The 22174-nt window shown below is 39.7% G+C and overlaps 1 long non-coding RNA gene and 1 pseudogene across 1 annotated transcript; both read right to left on the reverse strand.

Moving 5' to 3' along the window:
* Positions 1–2192: 2192 nt before the first annotated feature.
* LOC134286471 (uncharacterized) lies at positions 2193–2989 on the reverse strand. Its single transcript, XR_009996898.1, has 2 exons — positions 2713–2989; positions 2193–2640 (listed from the first exon to the last, which is right to left on the reverse strand). It is a non-coding gene; the product is annotated as an uncharacterized LOC134286471 (long non-coding RNA).
* Positions 2990–8258: 5269 nt separating this feature from the next.
* On the reverse strand, positions 8259–9111 carry LOC109400033 (uncharacterized; annotated as a pseudogene).
* Positions 9112–22174: the final 13063 nt, after the last annotated feature.

Here is a 22174-nt window from a genome sequence, read left to right on the forward strand (position 1 = left end):
AATTTCTTGAGTTGTAGTGTTAAGTTATCCTCTTGGAGCAAGACACTGTGCTGGAGAGTGTATTTTCCTTCACAGAGTTGCTCAGAATTTCTCTGGATTGCTCCCGTTTTTGCTTTAGTGTTGCCTGATTTATCGCAAAATCAAAACAATATTGCCCGATATCTCGCTTTTCTTGCAGTTTTAGGGGTGTTTTTCAACGAATTTCGTCGATCATTGGTGAAAAGAGTTACTCAGAATTTCTCAGAGTTACTCTCGTTTGCACAGTGTCTTGATAGGTTATCCTCATATTAAAGCACCAGAACCGCTCTGGGAGTTTGCAATTGGGTTGTTTAATGAATAAAATATTGCTATTTTCTATAGCCTATTCGAAAGAGCTCACTTTTCTGAGTATTACGTGATTTTATTGGTCTCCAATACCTTTATTTTGATGGTCAAATTAACAAAACAGTTTTAGTTTTCGTGGATAGAATGACAGTTCAATCGATAAAATGACAGTTCGACCCGAACAAAAAAAATTCCCCATACAAACTTTAAATGCATTTTAAAAATAGTTCCCGGACTCCAAAAATTATGAAATTTTGGATTTAGACTAATTTTGGGGCGGGGAATCCGATTATGAAATAATCCAGATACCCTTAAAGAACCCAATTTTCAACCGATTTCCGCACTCCAAACAAAACGAAAACAAAAACAAGCGAGAGTAGAGGCAAATTTTTCATAATGGCGAAAACAAATCACTGATTTTTTTCGGAATAAAGTTTTTCAATATAATACAAATAAAATGTGTGGGATTATGCTTGAATCACATGCTGACTTGCTTTTAGCATGATAGAACGGTGGTAAAATCAATTTTGCAAACGAAAATAGATATTTTTTTGGTTGACCGTTACGTCCTTCTAATGGTACTAAAATTGAATAGAGGGTAGGCGCAATTTGTTCCCAGTTGACAGCCAGCTTACTCCCCTGCATTTTTCGCTCTTTGGTAATCCAAGAGCAAACATAATTAAGAAGAAGAAGAAGAAGAAGAAGAAGAGGAAAAAAGTACTCAAAAATTGAATTTATAAATTTCAAGACAAAGGCACGAAAAGCACGCACACTGAACGGTGGCTTGCGGTAAATATTACTATTCTTAATTACTCAGATCCTGCTGATCTGAGACAGCCGGCAAAAGATTGCGCCCGTTTGGTTTGTACACGGCGGCTGACAGCTCCACCCGGCGGCTGCAAAACAGTTTTAGCCAAGGTGCACACCGTGTACAAATCATACGTGCGCGGTCTGGCGCGATCTGAGCCTGCGCGTTTCGAATGCAACTTGCTGAGCATCTAAGACAAGCGCGACAATACATAACGTCACTAAATTTGTGCAGACTGATGTCGTTTTCGTTTTTGCGGTGGTGCCTCGGGTGGTGCTACCACAGACGAATTTATACAGACGTAAGAGTGCGGTACAAACCACTAAAAATTTTCGGTACCATGTTTTCTTCTTCTTTGTTGGGCAGAAGTTTAACGAGGGGGCTAGTTATTACCATTTTTCAGTTGTTTTTTACGCATCGGTTTACCCCTCCTGACAAAATTTTGACAGTTTCGCCCGTTTCGCCTGTTTGGCTCCGCCGACTCCGTCACCACCGCCGCGGCAAAAGTTTGTTGTTGTTGTGCTCCCTTTTTAACTTTTCATAAGATTCGATTGCTGGAGTTTTTTTTTGTATTATTGCTCTTGTTTTCGTAAGTATTTTATACTTATCATCATTACTTTTACTATTAATTGTTGTTTTTATACAATATCTAGTAAGTTTTTGAAATGACAACCAAATTCCAGTGGGAACGTAAACCAAAAGATGAGTTTATTTCAAGTAGGTATATTCCCGAGTACAACCTTTTTTTTTTGAGAGGAAGGGAGATGTGTGGCTGACACATATAGTTTGCCAGCACTGTTGGGCTGCGTACTTTAATCCCACTCTACACTCAGAAAAAAATCTATACTAAATAGTATACATCCCACACTAAATCAATTTCGCCTGGTTGACCCCAGGCTCCGTTTATATGCAGCCTATACTGCCCTAGTATAACTTAGATAAAAACGAAATTCAGTATAAGTTACAAATATCAAACCTAGTATAACCAGGATTTACCGACAATTTGTTTAAAATGATTTTTTTTGTTTATTTCTACTACAAAAAAATAAAAAAAAAATAATTCAATTCGGTTTACTTTATTCTCGGCTCTATTTGAACAAATAATGCACACTCGCGGTCTCGCTCGCGGCGATCTTTCTCCGTAATCTTACGTCTACTGTCTCTCATCACCGAAACATGGTTCTGGCCTTGGTTCTGGCCGTTTTCGTGACGCTGGCTGCTTGTTTATTTGCTCCGACACCTGGTAACGATCACAAATTCCTCGGCTCTTGATTCCGCCCCATTCGATGATGATCTTTGCTTTCCCGCTGTCGACATCGTCATGGCCATGACCGGATCCCGCTGCCAGTTCCACGGCCGTTACGGAATCCACCGCCGCCGGAGCGGGACAATTCTTAATCTTCATCACGTCAGAAAAATTGCACTATTGCCCTTCCTAAGCGTGTCGTTTTGGGCTGGTATCTGTCCGTCTAGGTTCCGGTTCTGCTAAGTGTTGTTGGCCATTTTCCCTGCAAAATAAAATAGATAATACATTTACTGAAACTTTTGTTCATGCATGTCTAATGATGAACAGTACTTACTTTTTATTCCTTGGAACATTGGTCGATGTGCTATCCAATGAAAGTAGATTTTTTCGTTATTACGATGAGAGCAATCAATAACTTAATCAAAATTGTCTGATGAAGCACGCTGCGATTTTTTCCTGATTGTGATGACTAAGCTAAGCAGGGGCAAACTATTTTTTCATTATTCTGGCACAGTTTAATTTTATATATGTAGTTTGTATACTTCCTAAACTATGCGTAGTGTATACCTCGTGAATGCTAAAATGGTTTAACATTTAAACTCTCCATGATTAAAAATGTTTCAGAGTGTACACACACCCCCACGGCTACGTCTCGCTCTACATAGGGAACGTTCAAAAATTACGTCCAACATTTGGGGGAGGGGGGGGGGTCTAGAAAAGTGTGACAGTACGTGTATAGGGTATAGGGAAATTGCGTGACAAAGGGGGGAGGGGGGGTCTGGAAATCCCGAAAAACGATGGACGTAATTTTTGAATCTTCCCATAGTGCGGCGATATGGGAGACGTCAGTCAGCCCGCGCAACGGCCAGCAGGCAGCAGCAGCACAAAGTCATTCACAGATTGGCTTTCAAGGGCAAAACAAAACATACTGTTACCCATCTTTGTTTCGGTAGCGCAACTACCGAACTGATGATGTTTACCTTTTTTTACATACCTATCAACATAATCTGTTGGGAGAATTATTTTATTTTTCCTACTTACAACCCACATCCGACAATTTTTTTAAGTGGGAATGGTAGAACTTTCAATTCCCTCGGTCGCACGTACATTAGTTTTGCATTTTGTTCCACCATTTCCGTGAAAAATGAGATCCGGCTTGTGCAAGTGAGGAGTTGAGGTTAGAATTGTAGGATATTCTAGGTTAGATTTGCTATCCACTTCGCCTGAACGATTTTCAGACCCAGATATATCGTACTTCTAATTACTTTTCACTGCCGTAAAAAATACTGTTATGCTCAGAATAAACAGTTATACCTTCGGATCACACTCATTTACTCGTAAATTTCAATCTGACTGTAAAAATAATGAATTTCTTTCCAATGTTTTGAAACCCCGAACGAATTTGACATTGCTTTCGGGAAGCATCATCACGACGACGACAACACTCCCAAGCGGTCGAATCGTCGTTTTGTGGGCGAATTGAGGATCTGCGCGCTGTGGTCGGTTCCTCGGCATGCAAGACGGCACATTGACGTATTTATATTGAGGGATTTGCACAAAAGTGCACGCGGCCTATCGCTTCCGAAAAGTACGGCCGCGGTTTTCACTCCCTGTTTACTTCATCCTTATGGGAAATAACATTGCGGCGTTTCCTACGGTGCGGCTGTTCCTTTCGAAAACGATAGACCGCGTGAACTTTTGTGCAAAGCCCCCTTTTGAAACATTTCAACGACCGCGCGGTGTTTACGTTTCAAGAAATCTGACAATATTAAGAGCGAGAGAGTATGACATGTTTTGTACAGCTAGGATTGATAGGACAATTTGATGATATTGTGGTGCATTACCAGGATCTGGGAGCAAAACGTGTTTGATGTAATAGTTCATCAGTTTTGAAGTTAGTGCATTATCAGTTGAAGTAAGTGAGTCGGTCAACAAAAAATGGCGCATAAGCATATTGATCAGCAATTCCCAACATAATGAAAATAACATTTTGACATAACACTTGAATAAAGTAGAGACTACAATAATTCGTTTGACAAGACAAATCGCAAAGCACTAAAGCAACCTAAGTTTGGAAACTACGGCAAGTAACTGACAAATTGTCGAGAACTTAGTCAGTTAGGTCACCTTACTACAAAAACAAGACCTGACAAGACCCTGCTACAAAATCAAATCTTCACGTTTTCTACCGTATCCTTCCGGGTCAATTTACAGCAGTATCTTCTTGGATGCCACCTCATCCGTGCACGTCTGATAAATTGCTTCAGAAGGATTACGTTCTTTTCTATCCAAGGCCTAGTTTAACGTTTTCTCTGAAGCATCGCCTTCTTGGTGGTTCCGGAGAGACGAAGGGTTTGGTGACCATGGGAATGTTGTTTAGTGGGTCGAAAGAGTAGTCCTGGCTTCTGTAGTGTATGCACCTCACATACACTACTTTTTTATTTTTTGTAGAAGACGGTCCTTAACCCCACACTTCTGTCCGGGTGTCCGTTGAGAAGATCCGCCCATGGTTCAAAGGAAAAAAGACTAGTTTATCCTCGAGTTTATCACACAGTTTTCAATTATAGAAGACGTCATGTTTATCCGTTAATTAATTTTTAAACCCGTTCTAGGTACTTCCGTCGACCATCGTTTGCCAGCAGCCCTATATGGAGGATCCTTGCCGATTCGATGTCAATGCCTTGTGATAGTAAATACACATATCTTAATAAAAATACTTAGGTGGGTGGGGCGTTTCTGTGGTCTCTATAATCCATCCGAAAAGTCTCCAGGATTCTGAACAAGACAACCTATACATCTAAGGGTTCTACAATAGTGATCTGAATTTGTTGCTAATAAGTGTCACCATTTTCTCTCAGAATGCGACGCAGAATGCTTGAAACTTATGGAGTTCCTCCAGTGGTCCTTGAAACAGTCTTCCACTAATTTTTATTTGACTCAGAAGGTTCACCACTTCCTCCCAAATTGCATGGTGATGCAAGACATCATGCTCCACTCAAAGAAGCTGTGTTCTAGCTAGGTTCACCACGTCCTCCTAAAATGCATGGTGATGCAAGACATCATGCTTCACTCAAAGAAGCTTTGTTCAGGCTAGGTTCACCAAGTCCTCCTAAAATGCATGGTGATGCAAGTCATCATGCTCCACTCAAAGAAGCTTTGTTCTAATTTGGTTCACCAAGTCCTCCTAAAATGCATGGTGATGCAAGTCATCATGCTCCACTCAAAGAAGCTTTGTTCTAATTTGGTTCACCAAGTCCTCCAAAAATGCATGGTGATGCAAGTCATCATGCTTCACTCAAAGAAGCTTTGTTCTAATTTGGTTCACCAAGTCCTCCTAAAATGCATGGTGATGCAAGTCATCATGCTCCACTTAAAGAAGCTTTGTTCAGGCTAGGTTCACCAAGTCCTCCTAAAATGCATGATGATGCAAGTCATCAGGCTCCACTCAAAGCAGCTTTGTTCTAATTTGGTTCACCAAGTCCTCTAAAAATGCATGGTGATGCAAGTCATCATGCTTCACTCAAAGCAGCTTTGTTCTAATTTGGTTCACCAAGTCCTCCTAAAATGCATGGTGATGCAAGTCATCATGCTCCACCCGCAAAGAAGCTTTGTTCTAATTTGGTTCACCAAGTCCTCCTAAAATGCATGGTGATGCAAGTCATCATGCTCCACTCAAAGAAGCTTTGTTCTAATTTGGTTCACCAAGTCCTCCTAAAATGCATGGTGATGCAAGTCATCATGCTCCACTTAAAGAAGCTTTGTTCAGGCTAGGTTCACCAAATCCTCCTAAAATGCATGGTGATGCAAGTCATCATGCTCCACTCAAAGAAGCTTTGTTCTAATTTGGTTCACCAAGTCCTCCTAAAATGCATGGTGATGCAAGTCATCATGCTCCACTTAAAGAAGCTTTGTTCAGGCTAGGTTCACCAAGTCCTCCTAAAATGCATGGTGATGCAAGTCATCAGGCTCCACTCAAAGAAGCTTTGTTCAGGCTAGGTTCACCAAGTCCTCCTAAAATGCATGGTGATGCAAGTCATCATGCTCCACTCAAAGAAGCTTTGTTCTAATTTGGTTCACCAAGTCCTCCTAAAATGCATGGTGATGCAAGTCATCATGCTCCACTCAAAGAAGCTTTGTTCTAATTTGGTTCACCAAGTCCTCCTAAAATGCATGGTGATGCAAGTCTTCATGCTCCACTCAAAGAAGCTTTGTTCAGGCTAGGTTCACCAAGTCCTCCTAAAATGCATGGTGATGCAAGTCATCATGCTCCACTCAAAGAAGCTTTGTTCTAATTTGGTTCACCAAGTCCTCCAAAAATACATGGTGATGCAAGTCTTCATGCTCCACTCAAAGAAGCTTTGTTCTAATTTGGTTCACCAAGTCCTCCTAAAATGCATGGTGATGCAAGCCACCATGCTTCACTCAAAGAAGCTTTGTTCAGGCTAGGTTCACCAAGTCCTCCTAAAATGCATGGTGATGCAAGTCATCAGGCTCCACTCAAAGAAGCTTTGTTCAGGCTAGGTTCACCAAGTCCTCTAAAAATGCATGGTGATGCAAGTCATCATGCTTCACTCAAAGAAGCTTTGTTCTAATTTGGTTCACCAAGTCTTCCTAAAATGCATGGCTATTGCAGGACGTTAACTTTCCTCACTCGAAGAAACTTTGTTCTAATTAGGTTCACCACGTCCTCCTAAAATGCATGGTGATGCAGCACATTATACTTCATTCGAAAAAACTTTGTTCTAATTAGGTTCGCCCAAATTGCATGCTGATGCAGGAATTGAGCTTTTAAAACAGTTTACTTCTGGAGGCTCGTAAGGTCCATAATGATTCGCTTTTAACCCTTTATAAAGCAGTGGAAACTATATTTTACTTCCGGCCCTGCGAACCACCATAAGTGACCAGGATCAATAGTGAAGTAATATCTTTTGGCACATGTGCTCATACGAGAGGAATAGCGTGACGTGACGCAACTCAACTCACATATCGAAGTGATAAATCTTTTCCATTTAAACGAAGAGAGATTTTGCACCTCGACACAAATCGAGCTTTGTCATATCACTCCATTCGTAGTATGAGCAATCGGTTGAAATAATGCTCAATTTCATTTCAATAAATATTTCATATTGCTGCAACAATAAATTCTACGCTTGTTCACTTGCTTAGGGGAGGGTTCAAAAGATCATTAATTGAATACTACTCGAAGTAAGAGGGAGTAAGGAAAGTCATGAAAGAATACGGTGGATAGATACGCGAGCGAGCGATGAAAGAAATTGAAATTTATTAACAGAGGGCCATTCAGGCTTATTCTTTGTGGCGTGTGAGGTGAGACGGACGGTTTCGTCTCACGTGACGTGAGACGACTAATGTAAATCAAATCAAAACTTTTGTCACCTCATTCGACTCGTCTCACCCCACACGCCGCGCAGAATAAGTTGAGCAACACAATCACACTTGCGTATCTATCTGCCGTATTTATTACGTTACGTTACTTACTCCTTCTTACTTCGAGTAGTATTTATATCAACGAAAGAAGCCAATTAAAGTTAACAATGAAAAAGTCATGCGATGATTAAACCTAGTAAAGTACAAGAGACTTTATTCCATGAGGGTCCATGATGACCCCTTATATTGGGTACAGAAGCCTTCATTTCAAGTCAAGTACCTAACAACATTTATAAATAATATATTGATACCCTACATACTGAAATTCAAGAACTGCGTAGTTTGTTTCCGAAACGACCTTACAGCAAGCTTCAATCTTCAACGGCGTATTTCTCAATACACTCATCGAAATCATTCCTGTAGATTATCCACGGTTCGTTGGACCCCTTGAATTGCTGCGCCGACTGGGTGCAGCCATGGTTTTGCTTCAGGACCACAGGGTTCTGCTACCGAATGCCTTCCCAAAATCCATCTGCTTCTCAGCTTCCTTTGAATCGGTCTACACACTCCGCACGAAGAGCGACGCTGAGGGAATGTAGAGCCGCTTATCTTCCACCCCGTCAAACGCTCCAAGTCGTTTTCGAGCATTTTGGTGTCGCTGTTTAGCTGTTAAGCTCATCGGAAGTAAAGTCTTGCAGTGGACCGGGTCCGGCCGAACAGCGGAAGCATTATGATGGACAAGCGATCGATTCATGACTTGGACTGCAGAGAATGTACCGTTCGTCGAGTTAAAAAAAGGTCACACACTTCCAGTCCAGACCACCCAGGAGCGTTGCATCGATGATGTGCAACGTATAGACGATTTTCTGCTTGTCACATTCATTGGCATGACGAACCAATTGTTTGGATTCCCGAACTTATTCAGCGGTCGCTTGTCACACATCACCGTACCGAACACCGTTGAACATTTCCACGCTGCCAACATATTTCAACGCGTAATCCGGTGCACATTTCGCAAATTCATCCGTCGGCGAGGGAGGCGTTCATGGTGCAACTTCCACATTTGACGCAACAGTGTTTCGGGCCAGTTGCCGTCAGTCGATCCGGCTTTCCGATTGACGAACAAAACCCCCTAGAGCGTTGACGATCAAGCCCTTCAGTTCATGAATCTGTCGGTTGGTCAAGTCCTCATTGGATAAAGTTGTAAAAACGTGTGTCCTCTTCCATCTGCTTCGGGGCCACCAGATGGGTAATGTCATGATCGCAGTGCTTGTTTTCCCACAGAATTTTATTGATCGAGATCAGATACCGTGTGAACAGCGACTCCTTGTTACTGATTTTGGCAAATTGGTTATCTCTTCTAGTTGGTCGACGGAAAGCTGGCTGGACTATAAGCTGGCTTTACGATGCACTTTTTGGAAGAGGATTTGGTCAACATGTACAACAAACCTTGTACAGATTCAAACAGCTGAAAACAAAAATGTTTAAACAATTGAATTATTGATTATAAAAATTGTCCCAATGAAGCGCCCTGTACCGTCCAGGGGCTGCATTAAACACTACACGGAATGTGATATCTTTCATTTCATTACAGTCCGACACAGTTTTAATAAACTATATTGAAGTATCACAAACCATCACTTATCTTATATTACAACGGTTCACTTTTTCTTATATCATCTTAACATTATCTGTATTTCTTCACCGAACTACTAGAGACACTTCCAGCTTCTTCTTGACCCGACTACTACGTCCTACCTACAGCTTTTATTTGGACAGTATCTAGAGGTGTCCCACATGGGAGCTCAAGACTTATCCGATGTGCTGCCTGCGTTAACGTTGTCACCGAACTCTCGACAACTGACTGTTCTCTACGAACTGTCTTCACTGACTCCCCGACTGAAGCCAAAGCCTCCGTATTTATAGCCTAAATTTCCTAGCAATACCCGAACCAGCTTGGGCGTGTCTAAAAATCCTACGATCATTCTCGTCTTGCCGAAGATGTCATGATAATTCCTAACAATGCCCGAACCAACTTGGGCGTATCCAAAACCCTACCAAATGAAAATACTAATAAGTCCAAAACCTAGACCTCTACCTATCCTACTTGTCCTCATCGTGATTAAAATCCTTCTCTTCTTGAAAACATCACGACTCTTCTATCTTGGGCGTATCCCAAGCCCTACCAAGAATATTAATACCAACGAAAAACTTAAATCTCCTAACCACGCCTGACTTGGGCGTGTTCGCACAAAACCTACTGAGAATCTTTACACCAAGGCCTACATCTTCTAGCCCCGCCTCACTTGAGCGTATACAAGGCTTGGGTGTGTGAAAGAATTGAACCAACCATCGACGTCATTATCATTCTCCCCATCATCATCATCGTCACCATCATCATCCTCATCGTCTTTGGAATTTGGCACCAAATTCTCCAAAACAAAGCACCCGCTTTGTTATTGAAGTGTACCTTACTTGGGCACAGTGAACCCTAGCCGGCCCCCGGCCGCGGATGTTGGTTGAAATTATACCCCCACATTCTTTTCTTTCAGTTTACTCGAAGTCAAAACAAATCGAGTGCAAAACAAGTCCGGCGCCGTATGCCGCCAATACGGTATCTCAATTTCAGAACATTCCAGCTAAGGTTCACCTGAGTTCAGAACCTTACCCGGCCAATTCGGCGCCTTGATTTCGAAACAAAAATAAACAATCTTTGTTCCAGCGCGATCAATATGATGTCGCGGTTCTATATCATTCTTTCGGGTTTATTACCCATCGTTGTCCCAAGCGTAATTGAAATTGCATCACACCGACCGGACCTAACGCGGTGCAACACGATCGCACCCGGCCACCACCGGACGATGATGGGTTATAAAAACTAGGTCAGTAACGAATGGTGCGATTTTCGTTGCTTCCAATATGCCGCGCGTGAGGTAGGTAGACCCTACGATGAAAATTGAATCTAAAATCCCCCGGGCAGCTGTTGGGAATGTGGGGTGAAAATGCATTTTTGTTTCAGTTGAATTGACTTTGAATATCGGAAGGCGTGGGAATATTTAGGTCTTTGCATGCCCTCCCACTTAGCGGAGTTTGAACGTGTATAAAATCACGTTCAAATGTAAGTATGTGGGTAAAATGTATCCCCCGAAAAAAAAAACTCAGCATTTAAATGATGATGCTAACGATGATTGTTAATATATAAACTGAAACTGCTATACTATTCTCCATTTTTCCTGAAAAGTGTCTCAAAATGTTTTCCAATACAGTTAGCTGATCTAAATCTCCCAAATAAACATTAAATTTTGTATTAACCCTCTTACATTCTTCCTCAAGAGATTGACTTCATTGGTACTCGCTGCTGCTCCTCTTGATTCGTCGTAGGTGTTGTTCGTCTGCCTTTGATATGTACCTCTTCTTGTTCAATGCCCAGATCAATTGGTTAGTATCAGGTCTCAGATGAGTGGTATCGTTGCTTCTCTGTTGTACTGGTTTGTCTTGAAGATGATGTAGTTGATTCAGTTGATGTCGTCTCCTGTGGGAACGTGACCATGAAGCTTTGGTATCCGGATATTACCTCGGTTGAATCGTATTTCCCTGCTGGTAATTCCCGCGCTGTCGTTTGCATACAGAAGAACTAGTTTTACTGTTGCTTTCTGTTGTTTCTCGAAAAAGTGTCATAAGTTGCCTTCCGAACTGGATTGTTTATCATTGTCGTTTACGGTGTTGTGGTTGATTACTTATCGCCCGCCTTCTGAATTTTGTTGGTATTGGATCAATCTCAATAGTGATGCGAATATTGTTGTCTTTGACCTGGTGCAAATTGTGGAACTGTTGCACACTCTTTAAAGAGTTTGTAATTAGTTGACTTAAATTCTAAAGCTTTCGATGATGTCGAAATGTTGCATTCCTGATTATGGTTACTGTTAATTGTCGTTGTATGAAGCACAGAGTAAGTGCTTTTTCAATGGTGAATGTAATGCGGTTGGTGAACATTACATTATGTCGGTTAATTTGGGAAACTTTGAAGACGTCCTTCTCTCATCATATGTCTGTATGAATTGTTGTTGTTGTTTTTGTTGTTGTTGTTTTGTTGTTGTTGTCGTTGTTGTTGTAGTTTTTCCCGTTGCTCTGCATTGTGTTGGTTCATATTAGCAGATTCGCAGATGTACAATAATATTTGTCTCGATGTGCCACCCGAGTTGACCTTGAATCGTCTCCGGTGAAAAATTATGTTCGCTGAATTCTCTCCTCCGCCATACCAGCACCTTTGACCTTCAACTTTTCATCCGATCTGTTATTCCTCGTCATCGTACCAATTGGCTGTGGTACGTTTTCATAGAGGTACCGTTGAACTGCTCCTCTGATTGCTCTCGCCTGGTGTTGCCTTCTCGTCTTGTCCTCCCGCGTCATCTCTCGAGGAAGTTGTATTTAAATTCTATCGAAACCATCGATTTATAAAATATTGATCTACCATGGCAAACTGAACTTTTAGTCTTCATGTTATTATTATTTGTGTTTCTTGTATGTGCAAAATATAACCTTTACAATAGTATTTATAAAAAACTGCACCATTACATTAATCATGCTCTGTTACCGTTACTTTCCTTAATAGTCATAAACTGTTATATTTTTTTTTTACTCAAAAACCCGTAAAATATTAAAATGTGAGTTGTAGCAATGGAAAGCTTCTGTAGGGTCACTATAAACATCTGTATTACCAATTCCAAAAAATCTCACTACAGAATTCTCTCCAGTGTGTTTTTTTTTCAATTCCTGTTTGCTCCGTTTCCTTTCGCAGGCTCGGCTTGATCGCCTCATTGCTACGACTTCTCCCCCTTACCGAATAAGGTTTTTGGATGGATACCTGTAACGAGACTTAGATCTTGTGTTTAATTCATGATTTGATAAAATATAAATATATTTATATTTATTTCTAGTTTTTGCTTCTTGACGCAACCTAATGATTCCGAATCTATAAATATTACTTCATTTTTCATTCACATATTATTATTTTTCTTTTTTTTTCAAATTAGTTATTCATTCACCATTCACACTCAACATTCACAAGCATCCTGGGGGGCCCTCCCTTGTCCTCATCATTCAATTTTCATCCGATCTCGTATATACTTTCAAAATTGTTATGTGACATGACCATATTATATAGGAGCGTCCTCCGTAGTTTCATTAGGGTCTAAATTGTTTCTAAATTGTTTTTTTTTTGTTTAATCCGTTTTGCTTTATCGTTTCAGAGAATAATCGTTCGTTTGTTGTCATTGATTCTTTTTATTATTAATACTCTCAATCAACAATTTATGTCTGTTGTTTGTTTGCTCAAACCTCATTTATTATGTATTCCATATGTATTAACGTTAAATAGAGCTGCTTCTTTATTCAAGAATCTCTCAAGTTATTATTTTTCTTCTTATACATTCCCCGCTATTGTTACCCGATATACCCCAATGATATTTCCCCTTTCAAGATTACTTTTTATTTCCCATCATATTATTCCCAATATATCAATTCTTCATTCCCAATTTCTATATACCCTTTTCAATTAATCATTTTGCTTAGTTATGTTTACTCCTCCCAAATTACCCCTTTTCAGCTCTTCGGTACATTCAAATCGTTCTTGCATTCAAACTCATGCCGAATTGATGGACGCAATTTTGTTATAATTCAGCTGTACAAAATTTCCAGAAAACTTATTTTCATTATCCTGATTCATTCATCATTATCATTTCTTTATGTCTCTTCATATTCTCATAAAATTTATTTATTTATTTATTGCTATTATCATTATTTTTTTATTTTATTTTTTTATCAATTCCTTTTGAGTTGTTACGATATAATTTCAATTAAGGTAATTCGTATGCTCTCCAATCGTTAACCGTTTTGTTGTGAACCTTACTACAGTTATATGTAATAATTGTTTATTTAATATAATAATTCAATTAATATTCCTAGCTATCCTACGCAAGCCTCTATCCTAACATATTATTCCTATGGTATTTTTTTTAACAACATATTTAGTAACTAATATTTACAAAAAATCATTCGTAATAAGGAAATAATTGGTTTTTCAATATTTACATCAATTTATACATTGACGACTACGCATAGCTAATCAATCATTATACTTTTTTAACCTATTATTGTGGACTTTTTCAAATTTGTTCCCATTTTTAATGATTGTGGTTTGTTCGCTGGGTAGGTCAACTACTGCGTATGGGCCTCTCCATTTACTTTGAAGTTTTTGACCTGTTCCTGTTGGGATTGCTTGTACTAAAACCAACTCGCCCCACATAGGTTGCCATTCTTCGGTTTTCCTATCATAAATAATTTTACGTTTCTCTTTCGAAATAATCAAATTTCTTTTGGCGTTTTCATGCAAATTTTTAAGAATTTGTTTCATTTCGCAAAAATAGTAATTATATGTTAGATCTGAATCTGTTGGAGTGTATATAGAGGTAGGAATCCTTGCCTTTCTTCCATATAAAAGTTCGAACGGACTGTAGCTTGTTGAGCTATTATTTGTAGTATTGTATTCAAAGGTAAAATAATCAAGATGTTGGTCCCATTGTTGCGGGTTTTCTCCGACAAATTGTCGCAAATATGTTTTCAATTCTCTGTTTGATCGTTCTACTAGATTTGCTTGTGGGTGATAAGCACTTGTATTGATTTTTTTGATTTTCAAAATTTTGCATGCGTGTTTAAAAAATTTGCTCATGAAATTTGCTCCTTGGTCTGTCACCAGTTCCAACGGAGTACCGAATTTACAAATGAATTTTTCGACAAAAGTTTTGGATACAGTCCCCGCTTCTTGATTGTCCATTGGAGCTACTACCAAAAATCTCGTAAGGTCGTCCTGCATGACCAGCGCGTATTTGTTGCCCCATTCGGATTCTGGGAGAACAACAATGTCCATATATAATTTTTCAAATGGCTCGGATGACGTTGTAGTTACTTTTAACGGAATTCTGTTGGATTTACAAATTTTATTTTTCTGGCATGAATCACATTGTTTTACGTAATTCTCGATGTCTCTTCTCATGTTTTTCCAATTAAAAATAAGACCAATGCGTTTCCGCATTCGCCTTGCTCCAACATGTCCGCCTAAAGGAGCATCATGGAACTCTCGAAGAATTGTTTCGATATCTTCATTACGTACTTCAGTGCGTTCCGAATCTGCGTTATAAAGGCTTAACGTAATTTGATTTTTCAAAGCTAAAAATTGAATCATCTCAAGTACTTCAAATTGTTTAATCTTTCTGAACGAAATCAAATGAATATTTTTGGACGCTGTTATCGGCGCTTTATTTTGATTGAAGCAGTTGCTAAGTTTGTAAAAGAATGTTTTGGTATTAATCATTGAATTACTTTTGCCTTCCACAATAATTCCGAATAAATTACTATCTGGAATAGAAACAACTCCATCTTGGCAAAAATCTTTCAGTCCATGGGGTAAATCAAGAATTTTTGAAATTTCATTAAATGCTGATCTGCTATTCAAAATTACAATGTTACAATCAGCATCTGCACTTTTCAAATTCCTAGAAATTTTCAATCGATTTACATCAGTTGGATTATTCTTGGACATCTCTAAAAATTCATCATATGCGCTTGCCGCAAATGTGTCATTAGTATGTGTGTTATTGCATAAATCGAAATCGTCGGCCATAATGGATTCCTCAACTTCAGCCTCGTCCGATATCGCACTCGTACTTGCTGGAGGTATATTTGACACCTTGTTTATGCCTCGTAGGTCGGAACCCGTGCAATTATTATTTACGCTATCATTCATATAGGTCATCTTTTGCGTTTTTGTTTTGGTTCCCTCGCTTTCATGGTCCCGGTCAGCGATCGCGCCCCCGTTATTGTCGCCAGAAACGGTGTAGTTTTTCATCAGCTGTTTGTTCGCTTGATCGCGGTCGCGGTGTTTTTGGTTGGATACGTTTTCTTGTTCTGCTCTTTTCGTTTGCTGTCGGGTGACCACAGCAATTAATTTCGACCTTGCGGTTTTAATTTCATCGGCTGGATTACTCTGCTCTTCTGATTCATTGTCTGGATTTAGCCTAGAGAGAAAATCCGCTACAACGTTATCCTTTCCTTGTTTGTATCGAATATCGCATTCCAATCCTTGCAATTTCAAACGCAAACGTGTGAGGACTGATGAAGTTTCTTTTAGATGCCATATTGAGATCAATGGTCTATGATCTGTGTAAACAATAAACCTCTGATTGTAGATATAATGACGGAAATAATTCACTGCCCATACTATGGCCAGTAATTCTTTCTCAATTGTATAATATTTTCGTTCTGCTCCAATAAGTCCCCTACTAGCGTAAGCTATGGGTCTGTCAATTGATTTTTCATTCGATAAAACTGCTCCAATAGCGTATTCACTGGCATCTGTCGTTAAAACAAATGTGTCCTTGTAATTTGGTCTCACTAGCAAAGAGTCAGACGTTAAAAAGTTTTTCAATTCTTCAAATGCTTTCTGGCACTCTGGGGTCCAGTTAAATTTTACATTTTTCTTCAATAGATCATTCAGAGGTTTTCGTTTTTCCGCAATTCCTGGTATAAACTTACCATAAAAGTTTACTGTTCCTAGGAATGATCGCACTCCTTTTACAGTTTTTGGTATTGCCATTTCTCGTATAGCCTTAATATTACCATCAAGCGGACGAATACCATTTTTATCAACTGTATGTCCTAAAAATTTCAATTCGGTTTTCAAAATTTGGCATTTTGTTGGTTCAATTTTTAAATTATGTTTACGAAGAGCTTTCAAAACTTTAATCAGATTCTCGTTATGCTCTTGAATTGTTCTTCCAAAAACAATGATATCATCCAAATAAACGATTGCTTTAACATCTTCAATTTCAAATAAAACTGTGTTCATCAGTCTTTGAAAAGTCGAGGGACTGTTTCTAAGCCCCATAGGCTTTCTCGTGAATTCAAAATGACCTTTGGGTGTAGAAAATGCAGTTTTTGCAGCATCTCTTGGGTCTATAGGAACTTGATAAAATCCAGATTTCAGATCAATTGTTGAAAAGTATTTGCTATCGCCTAGGCTATCCAATATTTCATTTATTTGTGGAATCGGATATACAAATGGTTTAGTTATCAAATTCAATGCCCTAAAATCTACCACAATTCTATGCTTTTTGTTTCCTTCTTCGTCTAAATCTTTCTTTGGTATGCATAAAACAGGTGCATTCCAAGGACTTTTACTGGGCCTAATAATCCCTTGCCGACGCATTTCTTCAATTTCCTCATTAATTTGTTTCTTTGTTGATTCAGGGAACCTATACTGCCTTTTATTTATTGGCACATTAGTCGTTGTTTCAATTTCATGTACTGCTGCATCTGTTACTGTCAGGTGATCCCCTTTCAAATAAAATACATCACAATATCTTGCCATTATATTTTCCATTGCGTCGTAATTAGCGCTTTTCAAATGCTTCAAATCAATTGTATCTAGCAATTTTTCGATACGATTTTTACCTTGTATTTGTTCATAATTCAAATTATCTATCAAACTTAGATCTTGGTTTGAATCTAAATCCTCCGGCGTATATTGATTCCCGGCCTCTACATTCTTATTGTAACATCCATTATTATAATATTCTTCATCAAAATGTTGATTTATGCATTCCTCGTCTTCATAATACTTCTCATAAAGGCACATATTGCATGAATAATCTTTTTTCGGTACGATTGGCTGTGTAACTATTTCATCATGTATGACTTCATCAATATCAAAATTTACTTGACAGCTTTTGTCATTGTTATCATATTGTATACAATTACTATTATCTTGTAGATCAGTCTGACAAGATTTATCTGATACCATTACGTACTTTGTTGTTGTAATATTGTTAATATTATATTCTACACTATCTGGCTTGCGTAGGGCTATGTAATCAAAGTTCTGGCTAATATATAATGTATGCTGTTTCAAAAATTCTGCTCCTATGATACCATGTACATTTAAGTGGTGAACTAAATAAAATTTTATCTTATACTTAGACTTCCCAATTATTAAACTAACTTCAGTAGATCCAAGCGTTCTTGTTTGACTTCCATTGAATCCCGAAATCAAAAACTTTTCAGATTCAGAATAATCTATGTCTGTTGCTCCGATTCTAGGGGCTGCATCCCATCTTAATATGTTTAGTTGTGAGCCTGTGTCTATCATGTAATTGATTTTTGTGTATGGTCTTTCTACAGTGGGTATATTTAACATAAATTGATTATTGCCCGTCCAATGTATAAATACTTTTTCTTGTGCTGGAATGCATTTATCAAATTGAACCATTTGTTTTTGTGGTATGTTATAACTCTTATTTATGTTCATGGGCATCATTTTCTTATTACTTGCAGCATATAAGCGCCTTTCTAAACTATTTTCTGATTGACGGAGTGATCGGACGCAATTAACGAACCTCCGGTTATTTAGTTTTTTCGCTCATCATAGAAAATGTTATTGTTTTGAATTCCCATGTTGCGTTCATCAAAATTTATGTTGGTCCAATAAGGCATTTGGTAATCACCACGATAAATTTCTTGTTGTCCTAGATATCTATAATTCAAGAGCAAATTTTCAATACGTCCTAAGTAACAAAATAAACAAAAATGAGGTTTTCACATATTTTTATACCTAGTCAACTGCTTTATGCTGTGTAGCAAGATCACAAGTCAAAAATAGTTAAAAACTTTTTAAATTACAAAAATATCAAACTGACCTAAGTAACAAAGTGAGCACTTTTCATTTGTGTCGCTTTGTCAGTACAATGACTTATGTAACGCACGTAACTCGCAGCTGACGTAAGTTCGCTGTCAAAACGACCTAAGTAACAAAATCATGTAAACACGACTCGAAAGTGTTTACGACAATGAAGCATCGGAACCTTTTCTAACACGAGGCGTCGGAGTTACCACACGCGTTTTTAGTGGAGAGAGCTTCCAAATAATTTCGGAGTGTGATCAATATTACAAAGCGTTTTAATATCGAAATTCGTTAAATTTCTTTGAGCTAAGTTTAATTGAAATAGAAGTGTAATATTAGACTAGTGAAAAGTTACATAAAAGTGCGACAGGACGCTAATTTTGTGGAAAGTTGTGGAAAGGAGGTCGTCAGAAGAAAACAAAATGGCGTGCAAAGTGTCGAGCAGAGTAGTGCTAGGAAGAAAATAAAAATGGCGACTGCGGAACAAAAAGAAAACGAAATTGCAACGGCACACTACACAGCTATGGATACTGAAGGCGAAAATGCAAATGGCGTCCGAACAGACGCGACAATGAACACGCACACGGGAGCAAACAACGGTCAGAAGAAGGTCAACTACCAATACGAGCACGGAGATCAGGGTCCGTTTCGTGTCATGGTTGAGTTAATCGACACACAGGATGGAAGAGTGAAAATCAACAAGTTGTCGCTGGCATGTACACTGCGAAAGATGCCATTGTACAAAACCCACGTAACCGAAATGAAGCAGGTTGGACGTAATAAGTTGATGGTATACTTCAACAATTACCAAATCGCAAACAGGCTGACAACGGATGAACATCTCAAGGACAAAAACTACCGAGCATACATACCACGACATTTGGTCTCTGTCACTGGTGTTATTGCCGGTGTTCCATTGGATATTTCTGCTGAGGAAATCATGGACGAGCTGGAATGTGAGTACCCAGTAATGGCAGTCTACCGTATGAACCGACACGTTAACGGAAAAAAGGAACCAACGATGCGATTGAGCGTAACGTTCAGAGCAGCCAAACTACCCGAGCATGTCAGAATTTTCTGCTGTTCGGTTGGCGTTAGAGCGTTCTACAGGAAAACCGTCTTGTGTCAGAATTGTCTTCGGTACAATCATCTGACAGCGAATTGCAAAAGCAAACGCAGATGCGAGAACTGCTCAAGGACACACGACAGACAAGAGGAATACAACGAGTGCAGGCAACCACAGCGGTGTTTGTACTGTCGAACGGCGCACAAAACAACGGATTTCAACTGCCCGGAAAGAACCAGACAAAACAATGTACATGCGATTATGGCACGAACAAGCCTAACGGCGATTGAAGCTGTGGAGCAGTTTCCCATACAAACCCGAAATTATTACGAAGCATTGGTTGACAGAGCACAGGAGCCCACCCCAGCCGAATCCTTCGCATCAATGACAGCAGGAAAGTACAAGGCGCGGTTCGCGCCACCACCCAGACCAAGGAAACGCACGGGAGTGACAGAAACGTCGGTCAACATTGCGGATCAAGTAGTGGTAATGCAGGAGAAAAAGAAGAAAACCGATGGAGAATGCGAAACGAATGGAGTTGCCTTGTTCAACAAGTACAAGGTCACGGAGGCGGAAAAGTGGAAGAACCAGCTACGGCAAGCAGCGAAGCAGCAACAAGAGAGGAATGACGGAATGAATGACCTACAGCCCACCCCATCAACGAGCGTGGCGGGTGCATCAAACCAGGAGGATTTCTCAAGGTTTGTTACGAACATGATCGGAGAAGGTAAGGTTAACCCTTTTAGTTTGGAACTGGAATAGCAATGTAAGTTTAAACAAAAATTAAACATTTAGTTAAGAATAGCAAAATGTAGATAGTCATAAATAAAAATAAATGCGATTAGTACAAGCTAATGTTCAGAGTCTGCAAAAAAACAAAGATGAATTATTGCGAGTATTGAATGATGTAAACTACGACGTCGGAGTGTTCTCGGAGACTTGGACTCGTCCAGGAGAGGAGGCAAGCCGAGCGTATAGGATCAGCGGTTATCATCAGATACTAACAGCACGACCAGATGGTTATGGAGGAGTTGGCGTGTACGTCCAAATGAAATACAACTACCAGCAGATAAGCGTCACGGTGCAGTCGGACCAGATTCAAATAGTAGCCGTCAAAGTGCTGAGACTAGATGTCGTCATCGTCGGAGTGTATGTTGCACCATCGGTTCCATCTAACGTTTTTGAGGCGGAACTGAATTCGATCATCGCTCAACTGGAAAGATTCAACAGGATCATCATAGCTGGTGACTTTAATTGCCACCACTATTCGTGGGGCAACAACTATTGCGACAGGAAGGGGACAATTCTGATGGACGCCATCAATGCATCAAATCTCATTGTGATGAACGACGGATCGAAAACGTTCATCCCTATAGACACCACGAAACAAGCAACAGCAATCGACTTGACCATATGTTCGGCAGGGCTGTATTCGCAAACTGATTGGAAAACTATTCCGAAATCCGTTGGGAGAAGCGAACATCTGTTGATCGAAGCCAGTTTGATCACGTCTGATAAAGACCCTAGACCAATCTTCGTAAACCATCAGAGGATAGCCAAAGAGGTTGCAAGCTGGAATGCAGATGATATTCAAAGCTTGGATGACTTCAAAAACAAGGTGAAGCAGTGTGTAGACAGCAACAAGAAAGTAAGCAGGCACACGCCCAAAGCTTGGTGGAGCGATAGAGTGGAAGTGGCATGGAAGGAAAAAATGGAAGCTGTGAAACGGTTTCGTAATTGCAGTACTATTGAAAATGCTATAGAGGTTAAGAAGTGTTCTGCAACATTCACCAGACTGAAGAACGAGGGTATCAAGAAGCAGATTGAAGAGCTTGCTGAAAGCGTGGACCCGCAAACAAGCTCGAAGATCCTGTGGAGCAAAATTGCAAGGATATCAGGAAAAAGAAACAAAAGAAGAGTCAACAATCCGATACAGGATGATGAACGCCTAGGAGAGGAGTTTTTGGACGTGCACGTTGGACAAAACGATGTAGATATCGAGGTACCAATATCCTACGGACCTGTCTGCCGCTACAATTTGATGGATGCAGACAAGTGGAGCAAGATTCTGGCATCAAAAAATTCGAAGTCGGCACCTTCCGGAGATATGATCACGTACGGAATGCTCAAGCAAATAAAACCAGAGGTTAGAGACGTCATAATAGAACATATAAACCGTATGTTCGTATCAGGTACTTTAACATACCACCTGAAGGAAATCAAAATCGTAGCGATTCCCAAGCCGGGACGTGATCAGAGCACCGTACAGGGAAAAAGGCCAATAGCCTTGATCCCAACAATTACCAAAATCACAAACACAGCCGTGTTGGAGAAGATCCAGAACCATCTACAAGAAAGATGTATTTTACCCGAACTGTCTTTTGGGTTCAGAAGAAACGTTTCAACGTCGACTTGTCTCAACTACGTGGTAAATGCCATTAAACAGAATAAACGAGCCGGGTTTATCACGGCGGTGACTTTCATCGATTTAACAAACGCCTACAATGCCGTAAAAACGGACACCTTGGAGGAGACCATGCAAGAACTACTATTTCCGTCAGAAGTTATAATATGGGTTACGTCCTTTTTGAAAAACAGGAAAATCGCAATGAA

The sequence above is a fragment of the Aedes albopictus genome, chromosome 1, assembly GCF_035046485.1.
Source record: "Aedes albopictus strain Foshan chromosome 1, AalbF5, whole genome shotgun sequence".
In the NCBI taxonomy this organism is placed as follows: domain Eukaryota; kingdom Metazoa; phylum Arthropoda; class Insecta; order Diptera; family Culicidae; genus Aedes; species Aedes albopictus.